This window comes from Panthera onca, chromosome A1 (genome assembly GCF_046562875.1).
Source record: "Panthera onca isolate mPanOnc1 chromosome A1, mPanOnc1 haplotype 2, whole genome shotgun sequence".
Taxonomy (NCBI): Eukaryota; Metazoa; Chordata; class Mammalia; order Carnivora; family Felidae; genus Panthera; species Panthera onca.
Genome location: NC_138339.1, coordinates 144,061,399 through 144,076,101, shown reverse-complemented (window position 1 = coordinate 144,076,101; position 14,703 = coordinate 144,061,399). Strand labels below are relative to the sequence as shown.

General features: G+C 48.9%; 1 protein-coding gene and 1 long non-coding RNA gene across 4 annotated transcripts in view; one reads left to right on the top strand and one right to left on the bottom strand.

Moving 5' to 3' along the window:
- LOC132681654 (uncharacterized) overlaps positions 1-1,010 on the top strand; it is a 118,304-nt gene extending 117,294 nt beyond the window's left edge. The window contains exon 3 of the long non-coding RNA XR_009611178.3: positions 556-1,010. This is a non-coding gene — a long non-coding RNA (uncharacterized LOC132681654). The remainder of the gene's footprint in view (positions 1-555) is intronic.
- The window catches only part of SEMA6A (semaphorin 6A), a 135,423-nt gene extending 122,134 nt beyond the window's left edge, over positions 1-13,289 (bottom strand). For 2 of the 3 annotated variants that reach the window (XM_060636319.3, XM_060636320.3), the window contains exon 1: positions 12,557-13,286. The gene's annotated coding sequence lies outside the window, so the exon portion shown is untranslated. Of the gene's footprint in view, positions 1-12,556 lie in introns of all 3 variants that reach the window. The other variant, XM_060636317.3, reaches the window with a different exon arrangement.
- Positions 13,290-14,703: the final 1,414 nt, after the last annotated feature.

The following is a 14,703-nucleotide window of genomic DNA, read 5'->3' as shown; positions in this document are numbered from 1 at the left end:
AGTCTGGAGCTTGCTTTGGATTCTGTGTCTCCCTCTCTCTCTGCCCCTCCCTCACACATGTTCTGTCTCTCTCTCTCTCTCTAAAATAAATAAACATTAAAAAAAATTGAAAAAAAAAAACCCTCAAAGTCCCATTCCATCTTGAAAAGGAATGGCCTCTCATCCCCTTAGGAGCCAGTAAATACCATCAATTTTGTTAACTAAATTCCTTTAAAGTTAAAAATGCGTCCCCCGAAGATTGAAAGTACTCTGTACCACTTATAAATGTCAGTTGCCCCTCAAGTGATTCTTCTTTCTTTACATGACCATTTTGCAAATGATACAGAATCACATTTTTCATAGAGGAACCTAGTGTGTTTTGCATGGCAACATAATGGAAGCGTGTTCAAGTCACTGCCGTCTGAAAATGTTCCACCAAAAATACAGCCTCCAAGGCACTGACGTCTTGGAGGCACAAAAGAAAATCTGTAATCAGAAATCATTAATTAAGGTTAATTAAAGTCCATATTGCATCTGACAGACATTCACACAAAAGTACTGTTTGCTTTTCTTTAGGCTGCATATGCTATACGATGTCCGCCTGGACACCAAAGAGTAATCACAGTCTCATTATTGTCAAGAGGACAGCAACTTGAATTCACACGAACTCTTCTTCCAAGGAAAAAAAAAAAGCTTCTGATCGGAAATATTAGTACCACTGTCCTCCCCATCACTATGCCTTTAAGAAAAATTAAAAAAAAAACAACAAAACTTACTTGTGAGACTACCGTAAAATGAAGAAGACCTATTTTCTATCCTGCCAAATAATCAGAGGTCCATAATACTGAATTTACAAATGCATGTTTTCTTTGCTTCCCAGAGATAGTGGGAAGGGGAGGGGGAGAAAGGGGGGTGCTGATAATTGCGGCCTATGGGTAAGCCAGACCACATGATCAAAATCTGCTGTGACACTTAAAAGCGTTTCTCCACGAGGAATTCTGGTGCCCAGAAGCCTGGTGAAGCCAGTAGCAATTAAGGCCATGTTATCCTTTTAATTTACTTGAAATTATTGGCCTCTAAAATCAATCATTTAGTGTGGTTGGGGAGGGGAGGGGTCAATATAATAGACACGTGCATTAAAAACGCTTGTTGATCTTACTCAAAAATTTTGGCAGGCTGGGACTGGGAAAATTTTAAACGGCTGCTTTGAAGCTCCCACCCTGAAATAAAAACTAGTCATTTTCTAGTAAGGGAGGGGGGGGGAAGTGACCAGTTTTCTAGATTAGGGCCGATGGTAAATGAATTCAAGGTTTTCTTCCCGTGAATCTGCCTGGGTTTTTTGTTGGAGGCCCCGCATGTCCTGACTTCAGTGCTGTGTGCCTCAAGTGTGAGATTGTTTTATGTTTTAATCTACAAAGGAATGAAATGGCTTGGCTTGGACTGGTAGGAGTCCTTGAAAGTCCACTTGAGAGATGGGAACTCCAGCATTACGACGCGTACCAGTATCTGTTCCACACGGCCAAATGCACCTAACAAAGGAAAGCTGTGTTCTCCATCACCCACAAAACACATAAATCACTGGGTGTGTGTGTATCTCATTCTTGCAGCAACTTCCTCCTCCCTGTCTTTTCTGGACTCGGTCACCCAATACATACACCACCAGGCAGCTTTTCCTAATCAACCCTGAAGTCACAAACCTAACAACAAAACCTGCCAAAGATGAGAATTCCAGAAAGGAAAAAAAAAAAAAAAAAAAAAAAGCTCATGGACTCCAGAGCTGACAGGGCTGTTAGCCCTGTGGGCCAGGGTCGCAAAATACAGCGAAATGATCTCTAGCTCCTCAGGAAGGTGCATCAAGCCTAAGAGAATCATAGAGGTTAAACCTGAACTTAAAGCACGGACCGTTTCCATCGCCACGCCAAAGCGTGCGGCGCTCCTGAGGTCCTTCCGTGTAGTCAGCAAGCTGCAGAGCCCAAACCGAATCATGAACCTGACGTTTTGAGCAAAGCCACGCACGCCCTCATTTACCTCCGCACTTGTGAATAGCCTTAACGAAGAGCTCGCACCCTTCGGCTTTCTTGTCGAAAGATGAAAGTGACATCGGCCCCTGGACGGTCATTCCCCCCTCCCCCCCACCAGGAAGACTGAGCAAGAGGCAGATCCTGGAGTAGATATCAGCTGGATGTGCACATAACAAGGTCCAGAGAGACCTTCTCAGAAGTCGCCTCTTTTAATCCAACACTGAATTATACGAGAGGCGGTTTTCGGTGCTTTCAGAGCACCACAAAGTGCCAAGATAACTGCGAAGCTTGCACGCCCCAGTATATCTCGAACCTTTCCCAAGACACCCCAACACTATCTGAGGCACTGAAACTATGGCAACCGAATAAGAAAGCAGCCTCCATGATTAATAGATGAAGATCCCAGCGACAGTGTCTAGCTAGGGCCATCATTCATGATGCGAGAAGAATTAGCACGGAATCCATCTCGCAGACCACTTACAAGGATCCTTCCTATAAAAAAAAAAATCCACCTAACTGCCATTCGGCCGCATGCACTCTGGTTTCGAATGCCGCAAACAATTTGGTTTCTATTTCTCACTCCCCATGCAGGGATGGGGATGTTCTCAGTGACTCAGATGCTCACATTTTTGGAATAATGAAAGGCTTAATAGATTGGTTTTCCACCTGGGTATTTGAGGCCTAAGCACAAATGCATTCAAACACCAAAATATGTGAATGAAGTCCTGTGGTTCTCGGGGTAAAAAGGAGGAAAGACAGTTGTTGGATTGTTTGGGTGGGTTTTTTTTTTCCTTTTTTTTTTTTTGTGGGAAGCAGTTTTTCATACAGCATTCCGTTTTCAGGAAAGGAACGTTGCCATTCACCAGCTCAATCAGCATTCTCTCAGTTTCCTTGTTGGAGGACAGTAGGAGTCTGGGGGAGGGGGAGGCAAGGGCTGGAGTCGCTATAATATTGAGAAGATGGAAAATACGTTCCTTAAAAGAAGATTCAGGAATAGGAGAAAGGAAAAAAGGATGGAGCCTTCACAGAAAAGCTTGTCTATAAAAGGCTCATCTAACGTCAGGATGTAATTACTATATTCTTCATTTCTTCCCACTTCCTAAAATGTTTACTTTCCAGCGGCATGCTGTCACTGTGTTCAGTGACACAGCCCGTTGTGTTCTAGAAATGCTTCACATCAAATCATGGCAGAGGCTTGGTCTGAAATACGTTGGCGGGGGCAGAAGGGATAAGAGAGGGGTGAAGAAGCATCAGTTTGTAGAGATCCTTCTAAATTGTTTTAATTGGCGTGGATTCTTTAAATTAAATATTCTACAGATGGCAATTACAGGTTAGTTGGAAACCACCAGAAAGTGCTGAGTCACATTAAATGAAAGCCTCTAAGGTCTAAGGGCTGTGTGTGGAAATACCTGTCTAACAGTTCTTTCAAAGCAACAGCCATCACACTTGCTGCTGGAAAGGGCCTGGCCCTTCGGCCTTTGGGGTGTGTTAATTGTGGATTTATTTCATTCTCTTGACATCCTCTTTCCACGTACAAAGTTTAAGAGACAATTTTTTTTTTTCTCCTCGATGAAAATAACTAATTGTAAGCCATGGAGGGAGTCTTGCTCCTCCTGGGTGGAGAGGGAGACCATCAGGGAATTGTGATAGTACCAGTTTCTTGCCCCTGTCCCTGTGCCTTTTAGAGGTGCTGCTGAGAACTATTGTCTGAATCAAATGTCAGGTAATATGGCAGTATACCAGTCAGTACAGTAAATGCTGTCTCTCTTGGGGTCGGCCAACTGCTCCATTTGGTGGGGACGGTAGTAGTTTGCTTCTGCACGGAGACTCCTGCTCTCCCAAGTGTAGTTCATACGTGGCAAGAGAAGAGTGACGCGGGAAGTGTATGGCCACCAGGAAGGCAATCTGGGAGAAGTCCCAGCCACCGCCTCCTGGAGCACTCAGCGGGGAGACAAGCCTCTCTCCTATGACAGGTATGGCCCTTGGGGTCAATTCAGCTCATCCCTGAACCGACATTATGGGCTGCTCTTGGATTCTTTAGTTGTATGCAGGTTGTGTATTTTATTTTTCAATGTTGGGAAGTGAAGGCTATCATATTTAAAAAAAGAAAACAAACTAGCCATCCTTTGGGCTCTTATGTGATGTAAAGTCTTGTGCTGCCTGCTAGGGTTTTATTTGTGTAATGTCTTTTCTTCCACGTTTTTGGTGTGATATTTCAACATTGAAAGTTAGGAAAAGGATCACGACTCCTCTTCTGGTGCAAATGACCCTTTCACACGCTTCCCAGCTTAAAACCCTTGTCCCTGTGGCCAACTCACAGTGTGAATGTTCATTTCTAGTCCAAAAGCTGTTTCCTTTGCATCATCTCTGTCTGCTGCACTTTTGTGGCCATTTCCTTTGTACTGTCCCACCAGGGCACTCTCCATGACTACCGTCACCGAGAAAATCATAACATCTAGTATTTAAAGAGCATGTATCGTGTGCCAGGCATTGTGCTGTGAATTTTGCAGATGTTATATTTCCTCTTCTTAGCATCATACCAGCATCTTACAGACAGAAACTGAGGCAGAGACGTAACTGGTTCAAAGTCACGCTCTTTGTAAATGGCCAAAAATGGGATGCGGATCCCGGTGTGTCATGTGTGCCTAAGAAGCATGGCCTCTGCAGTGCCCCTTTACCTGCCCACTGCTTTCCCCTGACAGTCCCTCCACATTTATAAATTGTATGTCACAAAATCGTAATGAGTTCTCCCCTGTTACAGCAAGGATCAAAACTCCTCTCCTACTACCCTTGGTTCACCCTGACATGTCTGTTCTACATTAATGCTTACATTGACATGAACTATTTTAGGACTTACCTCAGCAAAAACAATGCTCTTACTTTTTATAATGCCTGGCAGAGTGCCACCCCCCGACCTTGCCCGATTTAATGGTCACACTGAAAGCTTTCATTACTCCAGGCGGTTGGCATTCTCATTAATAGGGCTGCTATACATGCTCTATGTAGACTGTGAATTTTCAGTGAACTTGAGGATCTTATTTAATTTCATAATGTGGTTTATGCTAAAATGTGACATCAACAGCATATAATCTTTTATGGTTTAGAAGACGATGAAGCAAGGTCTCTGCTAGGCTGGAGGCGGGAAGGTCTGGGCTGGGGAGAAGGGAATTAGCATCAGACTTCTCAAGTTTCCAGAGCACATTTCATATTTTACCAAAAACGTTCACATTTGTGACTTCATGTTATCTTCCTAGCAGTCGTAGAAGGTAGGAAGCACAGGTTTACTATTCGCAATTTTTATTTAAAATACTGCAGCTCTCGGGGCGCCTGGGTGGCTCAGTCGGTTAAGCATCTGACTTTGGCTCAGGTCACAATCTCACGGTTCGTGAGTTCGAGCCCCACATCGGGCTCTGTGCTGACAGCTCAGAGCCTGGAGCCTGCTTCCGATTCTGTGTCTCCCTCTCTCTCTGCCCCTCACCCACTCACGCTCTGTCTCTCTTTGTGTCTCAAAAATGAATACGTATTTTTAAAAAATTAAGAAATAAAAATTAAATAAAGTACTGTAGCTCCAGGGAGGTTAAATGGCTTGTCCAAGGTAGGAAGAGTCTTGAACCCAGGACACGCGACTCCAAGTGCAAGACCTTTAACAACAGTTATCACTGTACTAGTAGAAGTACAGGGCAGAAATGTGGGTTCATTAGCAGACCATTTCCTCCTGTTAGAAAGGTGAATTTTCAAAAGTACTACTAGCAAACTCCAGAAAAGCAAGACAGTTCTGTGGCCAGTGGTTAGAATGCCGACCGAATGAGGCCAAAGCCAAAAGCTCAATCCCCACAAGTGCTGGCTGTCTTCCTAGCTCTGTTTCTTGGCAAGTTGCTTTTTTACCTAACTCAGATTCCCTCCAGCTTCACCCAGGTGTCCCACAGATGTGTGCTCTTGGCCACAGAGGGGACTGGGTGAGAGTGTGGGAATGAGCAGGCTCCAGTCCGTCACCAAGACTGGGAAAACAACCCACAGTGAATGCTCCACTAATGGTGCATGAGACATATCACCTGTGTGCATGGAAGACCGTGTTATACACTCACTCACTCACTCACTCACTCACATATGCAGGAAGTATTCCACTGGATGAAAACGTAAGAAAGGAAAACAAGAGCAGACAAAAGAGGTAAAGACTAGTGTTTGCAAAAAGATGCACCTTGTACTGATTCATCAATGAGTTGATTCAGCTCATCTCATGAATAGCCTATGATGTGCCAGGCATGGGTTTTAGGTGTTGGGAGATACAGCAGTGAACAACACATGAAAAGTCTTTCCTCATGGCCTTGCATTCGAGTGGGAGACAGAAAAAACATATAGTCTGTCAGGCTGTAAAAAGTGAGAAGGGAAACAAGTGAGGCAGTCCAGGGAGGTAGGGAGTCTTGGGGGAAAGGGTGAAGTAAATAAGGTGATCAGAAAAGGCTTCACTATGAAAGTGACATTTGCACAGAGACCTAAGGATATGAGGAGAAAATCACATGGCTGTCTGGGGAAAGAATCATCCAAAGCCATGGAAGAGCAAGTGTGAAGACCATGCAAAGGGCCCTGAAGATGATCCAGCAATGGCACTACTAGGGACTTACCTAAAGGCTACAAAAATACAAATTCAAAGGGGCATGTGCCCCCCAATGTTTACAGCAGCATTATCAACAATAGCCAAACCATGGGGAGAGACTAAATGTCCACTGACTGATGAATGGATAAAGAAGATGTTGTGTATATATGTGTGTGTATATACATACAATGGAATATACACATATACATACAATGGAATATTACTCAACCACCAAAAAGAATGAAATCTTGCCATTTGCAAGGACATGGATGGAACTAGAGTATATTATGCTAAGTGAAATAAGTCAGAGAAAGATAAATATGATTTATTCACATGTGGAATTTAAGAAACAGAACAGATGAACATTGGGAAGGCAGGAAAGAGCAGAAAGGGAAACAAAACACAAGAGGCTCTTAAACGATAGAGAACAAGACTGAGGGCTGCTGGAAGGAGGTGGGTGGGGAAGGGGCATCAAGGAAGGCACTTGTTGGGATGAGCACCGGGTGTTGTATGTTAGTGATGAATCACTGAATTCTACTCCTGAAACCAATATTGCCCTGTATGTTAACTAAAATTTAAATTAAAAAAAAAAAAAAAAAGGACCATAAAGAGAGCATGCCTGGCATATTCACATAGCCCCAAAGGGGGTGGGGAGTCAGAGAGGTGGGGATCAGAGCACAGACATGTAGGGCCACAAAGGCCATAGGACACACTTTGGCTTCTGCTGGAATGAGATGGGAAAGCATTTGAGCAAAAGTGATCTCATCTGGCTTCGATTTTTTTTTTTAAGTTTATTTATTTTGAGAGAGACAAAGACAGCACGAATGGGGGAGGGTCGGAGACAGGAGACAAGAGCATCCCAAGCAGGCTCCACACCGACAGCGCAGATCTCGATGCAGGGCTGGAACCCATGAAACCCCAAGATCATGTGACCTGAGCAGAAACCAAGAGTCACCTCCTAACTGACTGAGCCACCCAGGCGCCCTCTGGCTTCAAGTTTTTAAAAAGTCACTTTGGCTGCTGTGTTGAGAAAGGACTATAGGGGGACAGGAGCAGAGCAGGGAGACTGGTTGGGAGGCTGGCACAGTAAAAAGCAGCAGGAGAGAACACTGGCTTGGCTACTCTGAGGGCCACAGAGGTGGGAGATCTGGAGGACATCCTCAGGCATTCTGAAGGAGGGGTCAGCAGCCTTGCAGGCGGAGCGGCTGTGATGACGAGAAGAGAAGAGTGGAGGATATAACTGTTAAGTGGTTACATGCAAGCAGCTCTAACAGTTACCAAGATGGAGAAGATGATAATAAGAAAAGCATATTTGGGGGGGAAAGATCCAGAATCGGGTGTTCTAAACATGTTAGGTGGGAGATACCTATTGGATCCAAGAAGAGCTACCTAACTTTTGGCATTTACTACTTGAGAGACCCAAGAGAGAGAGGTCCCGGCTGAAGAGGTGACTTGGGAAACATCCGAATACTGATCCTTTTATGGGGCACTCTCCATTACTGCAATTAGAATGACTCTAATCGAAAGGTTTTGCAAGAACTCACCTGCTTCACAAAGCAGGGTGCCCTTGGGTATATACTCCACTGTCATAGTCCCATTCTGAGGAGCCTGTACTGCCTCCTCCCCTTGACGTTTGTGTGGTGTGACATCTTACTTGCCCATTTCAGAGGGATTAAATGCCTCCCGCCCTCCCCTACCCTACCACATCCCCAAGAGGCAACCTCGAGGTTGCCAGCAGAGCATAGCTCAGTGGATGAGAAAAGCCTTCCCTGTGGAGTAGAAATATCTCAGAGGTGACTTGGCTCTGGGGTACCTCAAGAGAGTAGGGGGACACTGATGCGGGAGGGCACAGCAGGATGTTTCCAGGCTCCGCCTTCCTCCGGACACGTGAACTTCCAGGCACACCCGCTGTAGGAGGAGGACAATAAATGGTCTAAACCTGGGGTGGGGGAGGGGGGAAACCATACAGAGATCCGTGCAGCCTCTCTCTGGCTTTACATACTGCTGCAAACGGCAGATGCTTAATTAAAGCCTTTGCAATTAGTTTGGCTTGTTCCGTGATTCCTTTCTGCAAACAAATAGGAGGGGGAGAATATATTCGCTTTTGGCAATCTAGTTCCAAAAAACTTCTTTTCCCATGATCACTCTTTTGTCCTCCTCGGAAAAGAGCTGAACCACTCTGTACACATAGTAAAGTATCCGACTTACCTCCTCGTTCAAAACAGTATTTTTCCTTCCATTTCATATGGGAGTGCAATTACCCGTTTGCTTTTAAAGCATGAGTATTTATTTTGAATTTAATACAAGTTCTTAATTTGGGTGTCTTATTTTTATTCAGGGAAGATAACAGTCTTCCTAATTCTTGCCATCCTTCTGATTCAACATACTAAGCAATGTTATCCGCCTACTCAAAATGCAAATGCTATATTTTTTTAATGATGGGAAAAGCATTCACTAGACTTGGAAAGAACTTGAGGGCTGTGTGTTTGTGTATGTGTGTCACTGTGTGGGTAAATAAAGAGTTGCACTTATTGCCACTTGATAATAATCACTTATTTGAAGCCACGGGGACGGGGGGGGGGGGGGGGGGCGGGGAGGGGGTACCAGGTCCACTCTAAGTGGAGAAATGTGAATCATGTGTGGCTATTTCTTTCATTGATTTACCTATTCAACATTTGAGTGTCTATATGCCAGTTCTTAGGAATTTTTAGCCTATTTAAATGTAGATGTTGTATGCAATCAATATATTCTGCAGATGGCTCCTGAGACCATGATTTTGGGTGTCTGCTGAAAATTTACATATGTGGATTACATGCATTATTGAAGAGTGTGGCCCATCTCCACAGCGGGATAGTTGCAAAACATAACACGCTTTGGGAAGACTGTAAGTAAGAAACAGGAGCTACAATGCATCTTTATATCAAATTGGTAAAAGACAACCCAGAAATGAGGTTTTAAGACTGATATTCCATTCTTTTCTGCTTTCGGATTGTTTGGCAAAGTGCCTCATTCAAGAATATCCTAAAACCGGGGCGCCTGGGTGGCTCAGTCAGTTGAACATCCAACTTCGGCTCAGGTCATGATCTCGCGGTTCGTAAGTTCGAGTCCCGCATCAAGCTCTGTGCTGACAGCTCAGAGCCTGGAGCCTGCTTCAGATTCTGTGTCTCCCTCTCACTTCCCCTCCTCTGCTCATGCTCTGTCTCTTAACAATAAATAAGCATTAACAAAAAATTTTAAGAATATCCTAGAACCAAAATAATAATATGGGGTGGGGGTTACTCAAGTTTCAAATAAAAGTCATCAGGTAAACAAGCATGGGTAAACCAAATTGAAATAGTGCAATTATTTTTTAACAGATAGTTTTAGGTTAATAGGTGGAGACACTGGTCTGCCACTGCTTTTAAGGTTAGGTTAATAATTAACTTTGGTGCCTGGAGTAGTTTAATCAAAGCTTACTGCAAATCATAAAACTCCATGCAGACTAAACAGGGTATTAAAAAAATAAAACATATAAAATGCTTGCCATCTTGACCTCTGGTAGCCACTTGGAGGAGGTGTAAAAATACGATGTTTTCATTCAGAATCGGGGACAGGCATCTTTACTTTTGGGGAAAAGGCCTAAATAAAGGATTCATGTGTCAGGAACCAACAGTCTTTCCCCTGCCATCAGAGAGGACTTGACGCCCCAGAAATATGTCCGAAGGAAGACCGACAATTACCAGGATTAGAGGAGGCAGAGGCACTGACCTTCCTACCCCGGAAAGACTTAACAACCAGCGCTGGGGGGCATTACATAGCTTTCCTGAGACCTGCTGGCAGAACGCCGCGGCAACACGGTGAAACATCTTTTCAGATTTGAGGCAAAGAAAGTTGTGCGTACAAGTGCAAGCATCTGCGTGTCTGTGTGTGTGTGTGTGTGTGTGTGTGTGTGTGTCCGCGCACGCCTGTGTTTTAAACCTTTCATGGATCACATTCAGCAAGTAGCAACTTGATTTCCATCCAGCGGAAGCAGAAAGCGATCCCCCCGTGGCAGTAACTGGCCACCGCATTCTCAAAGCAGCCAGCCACCTTTCTCCCAAGGACCGACTCGGAAGGGACGTTGGGGCTGCCCACTGCCGATACAGGCCGGAGGCCGCGGCTGCAAGTGCTTGCCTTGGCTGTGAAGACAGCAGTTCCTCCCCCGCTCCATGAACACCTGGCTCCCGTCTCCGCTCCTCCCTGGAAACCCGCCGCCGGCTGGAAAACTGCGCGTGGCACGGGGTGGGGGGCGGTGGGGGGGGCTGGGGATGCTGCACTTGGAACTGGTACTTACAAGCCAGCGAGTCCGGGCTCCTGCCCACAGGCCACCCGTGCGTCAGCCGCTGTCCAGTGGCCGCACCAGCATCCTAAACCCTCCCCCTTAACTTCCCGCCCCCCACCCTTCCTCGACTGGTCCAGCTAGTGCAGCGCGGAGACCCTAACCAAACTGCGCACGGTGGGCGCCACTGCCTGTGGGCCAGCACCTAACTCCCCGCATCCTGGGCGGTCCACACGCTTCCCTCCGGGTTCGGTTTCCCGCAGATTGCACAAGCTGAGCCCCAATCCTGTCGTGCCCGCCACCCCTGGCTTTCAGAGAAACTTTCCAGAAGCGCCTGGTCGGGTGACCCCGCGGTGGAAAAGGAGGCGGCGCCGGGCGGAGGGGAGTCGAGGGAGCGGGAAAGACAGCTGAATCCTGTTTCCTTTCGCGAAACGCACAAGTTCGGGACTGCTCCCTGGCTCCCCCTTTACCACTCGGGTCGTGGGAGGAGGGAGCGGACCTCAGGATCCTGCTTTGCACCGTGTGCCACAGTGGGGAGCTGAGAAAAAAGAGAATCTGGAGAAGAGACACTTTCCACCCCAGCAGGGTCTTACAGGGTGGGTGGGCACTGTCGGGCTAGCTCCTGAGCGCCCCACTGTCCGAGAGGGAGCTCTCTAGGACGCAGCGAGTAGTTCGGACCTCCAGAACCGGTGGCCTGGGCAGAGCCCTGGTCTGGGTAGCAAGCTCTGGGTCATCTATTGCCAAGTCTTCCCACCCTTCCCCCTCAGGGACAACTCCTTTCCCTAGAGAGACCTCGTGGATTTTGGAGGAGAGCGCAGCGGCCGCCAAGCCCCGGCGTGGCGGGCTCGGTGCTGGAGGGGGACGCAGCCGCGACAGATGCTGTCCTCGCCCGGCCAGAAGGGAGCTACAGCGGGGGACAGAACCCAGGGCGGGGGGCGCCGCGCCACACCGAGAGGAGACCGTTCCTGGGCACTCTCACTCGAGCAAACAAAGCCCGGAACCTCTGGTGCCAGCGGCCACGAAAGCCGGGATGTCACCAAGTGGCAGGGCGCACGGGTACCAGGGCCATTACAAGTTTCCCCGCACTCCACAGAGCCCAGCCCAGACCCCGAGCGGACAACAAAAGATTCTCTTCGCTTTCCCACCGTCTCTGTGGAACCCCTTCTCCCACCCCAGAACCCAAACCTGGTGCTGGGCGAAAACAGCGCTCTGCTGCCCAGCGTTCGCCAGCCCTCGAGGGCAGAACCCCTTCTCCAGCCTTTGCACCAGGACTGGGAGCTTCTGAAAATCCCACCCTCTCGGGGCCTCTCTGCTGCCCGTTGGCCAGAAAGTGAGGACGAGCCCCGGGTCCTGTACGCACATCCCCCAGCCAGGCAGCACCGCGCGGTCGCGGTCCCGGGCGGCGCCGGGCGTGTGCGCGGCGCGGGTGGGGAAGCTCGCAACACGGAGCCGGGCGGTCTCCCCGGCACAGGGCGGAGAGGAGCGGGCCGGGCTCACGACTGCTCCCCAAGGGCCCGGCAACGCACGGGAGACAGACACCAGACAAAATAAAACGCAGCTACCACAAAGCCGACAGCGCGTGCCGGCCGGCCGCGGCCCCGGGACCCGCTGGCCGGAGGCGAGCCGCCCGGAGAGGTGGGGCGCGCCGGGGCGCCCCAGCCGTACCTTTTCGGTGCATCGACGGGCAGGCGGCCGGGGCTCGGAGCGCGCTGGTACAGCGAGTATCCCATTTAGTAATCCATTATCGAGGAGATCTCTCCGGGCCGCAAGCTGCGCTCTCTCCTTTGCAAGCCTTTGTCATTCCTACATGTGTGCTTGTCTCTTTGGGGGTAACAGTCGCGGCGACTACTTTCTGGGATGCAAACGCGCTGTGTTCATCTCCAATGACAGGCGCAGAAGGGGAGAGGAAAAAAGAAAGAAAAACCAACAAGGAAGGAGTGAATGTTCAAGAAAGTCTTCTCCAGGTCCAAATTCCACTTGGATTCCACTCCGGTGAGTCCCTTCGGTGGTGTCTGCGCGGATTAACAAGTCATTTCAGGGTGGGGGGCGGGGTGGGGGCTGGGGCAGGGGGCACGCTGTAGCCCCGCTCGGCGACCGCGAGGGCTGTGCCGCGGGTGTGGCGACGCTGGCCGCTACCGCCGCTCCTAAGCGGGCATCGCGGGCGGTCGGCCCCGCGGAGAAGCGCCGCTACTGCGTCCCGAGCGCCTGGGCAGCCGAGTGCGCGGGGAGCGGAGTTGGCTGCAGCCTCACCCGGTGCCGCTCACTACTCCTCTGTCACTGGAGAGGCCGCGGCTCCCGGGCGGAGCCAAGTCCCGGACTGGATTGCGCAGAGCGGACTCTCCTCCCGCAACCCCGCCTCCTTTGGCTGGCGTCTTCTCCGACCCAAAGGAGGGCTGTGGTGTTTGTGTGTGAATGTGAGTGAGCGTGGCCGAGAGGGGGAGAACCTACGCGGCGTGGCTGCAGGTGGAGCCTTGCACCGACTGGTCAGCGAGACTTCCTTCCACCACGGTTCCCGGCCCCGCCGCGCTGTGGGTGGAGGTCCCCGTGGGATTGACTCGGGCTGGAGCCCGCCCCTGCTTCCCCCACCCCCGCATCTGCTCTAGCAAAGAAGAAGAGGAAGGAGAAAAAAAAAAAAAAAAAAAAAAAAAATCCCGGACAGCATTGCTGAGCCCTGCCAAATCAGAAAAATAAATAAAAATAGACGTAGTGCAGGAGCGAGTTACAAGAAAGGATCTGTTCATCGATTTTCTTAAATGGAAAAGTTTTAAAGGATGAGGGTAAGTGAACGATGAGCCTTTCTAATTCTGATTACTGTATCAAGAGGTAGATTCCAGAAGTGACGCGCCCAGATGAATTGGATGAAAGCCGATGCGGTTAAAAACACACACATCGAAGATACGAACACTGCTCTTAGTTAACGCGCATACAACATGTTAATAAAGCATGTTAAGTAAGCACGTAAACTGTAGTACAAAGAATGGTGTCACCAACGACAGCCACAGTCCGTTTTGAAACTTAGAAAGTGTGTGGACTGTCCTTGGAAATGTAAGTAAACTTCAGAAAGACGACGCAGACAATCCCAGTGAGAATCCAACAGCTTCGTGGGAGAAGTAAATCGCAACTTCTTTACACGGCGCTATTGTTACGATCACACCAAGAATGGCAGGCGCAGCCCTCCTCCACCGCGTGAACTTGCGGTCGCCAAAAAGCTTCGCAGTTACAGGTTTATGCCAACTAGTCAGGCCACACCGTGTCCCCCTCCCCCGGGCCGCTGCTCGCTCCCCGCCGCGCCCGCACACCCCGCTAACCACTGCGCAAGGTGGCCGCGGTTCCCCAGTGGGCTTCGCAGATGGTGCGGACTGGAGCCACCGCCTTTAAAGAAAGTAGCATTGGGCCACCAAGCAGTTCTCGAAGCAAAATTTCCCAGTCATGGGTTCGGCCGTGAAAAGCGCTGGGAGGAGGATCAGGGTCCCAGTTACCCTTAGGCCGAGTGACCTCCCTCCAATAAATGTATTAGAAACTGTACCTGTTCCCTAATGGGGACGAGCGCCCACGTTCTTTTTTCTACTGTTTCTGCTGGGAACGCAAGTTACGCAGACATCTGCTCTTGAGGACTCACGAAGAATAAACGCACATGCGACAACACCCTGTATGTACCATATTTTTCTTGTCTACAAACCACCTGGAAAAGGTGGCGAGAACGGTGAGGGAGTCAGTCTCTGCTGTTCGCCAGAGCTGCCAGCAGGGGCCGCTATCCCCACCTTAAGCAAAAGCCACAGATCCCTGGTGGCGGGGGGGGGGGGGCGCGGTCC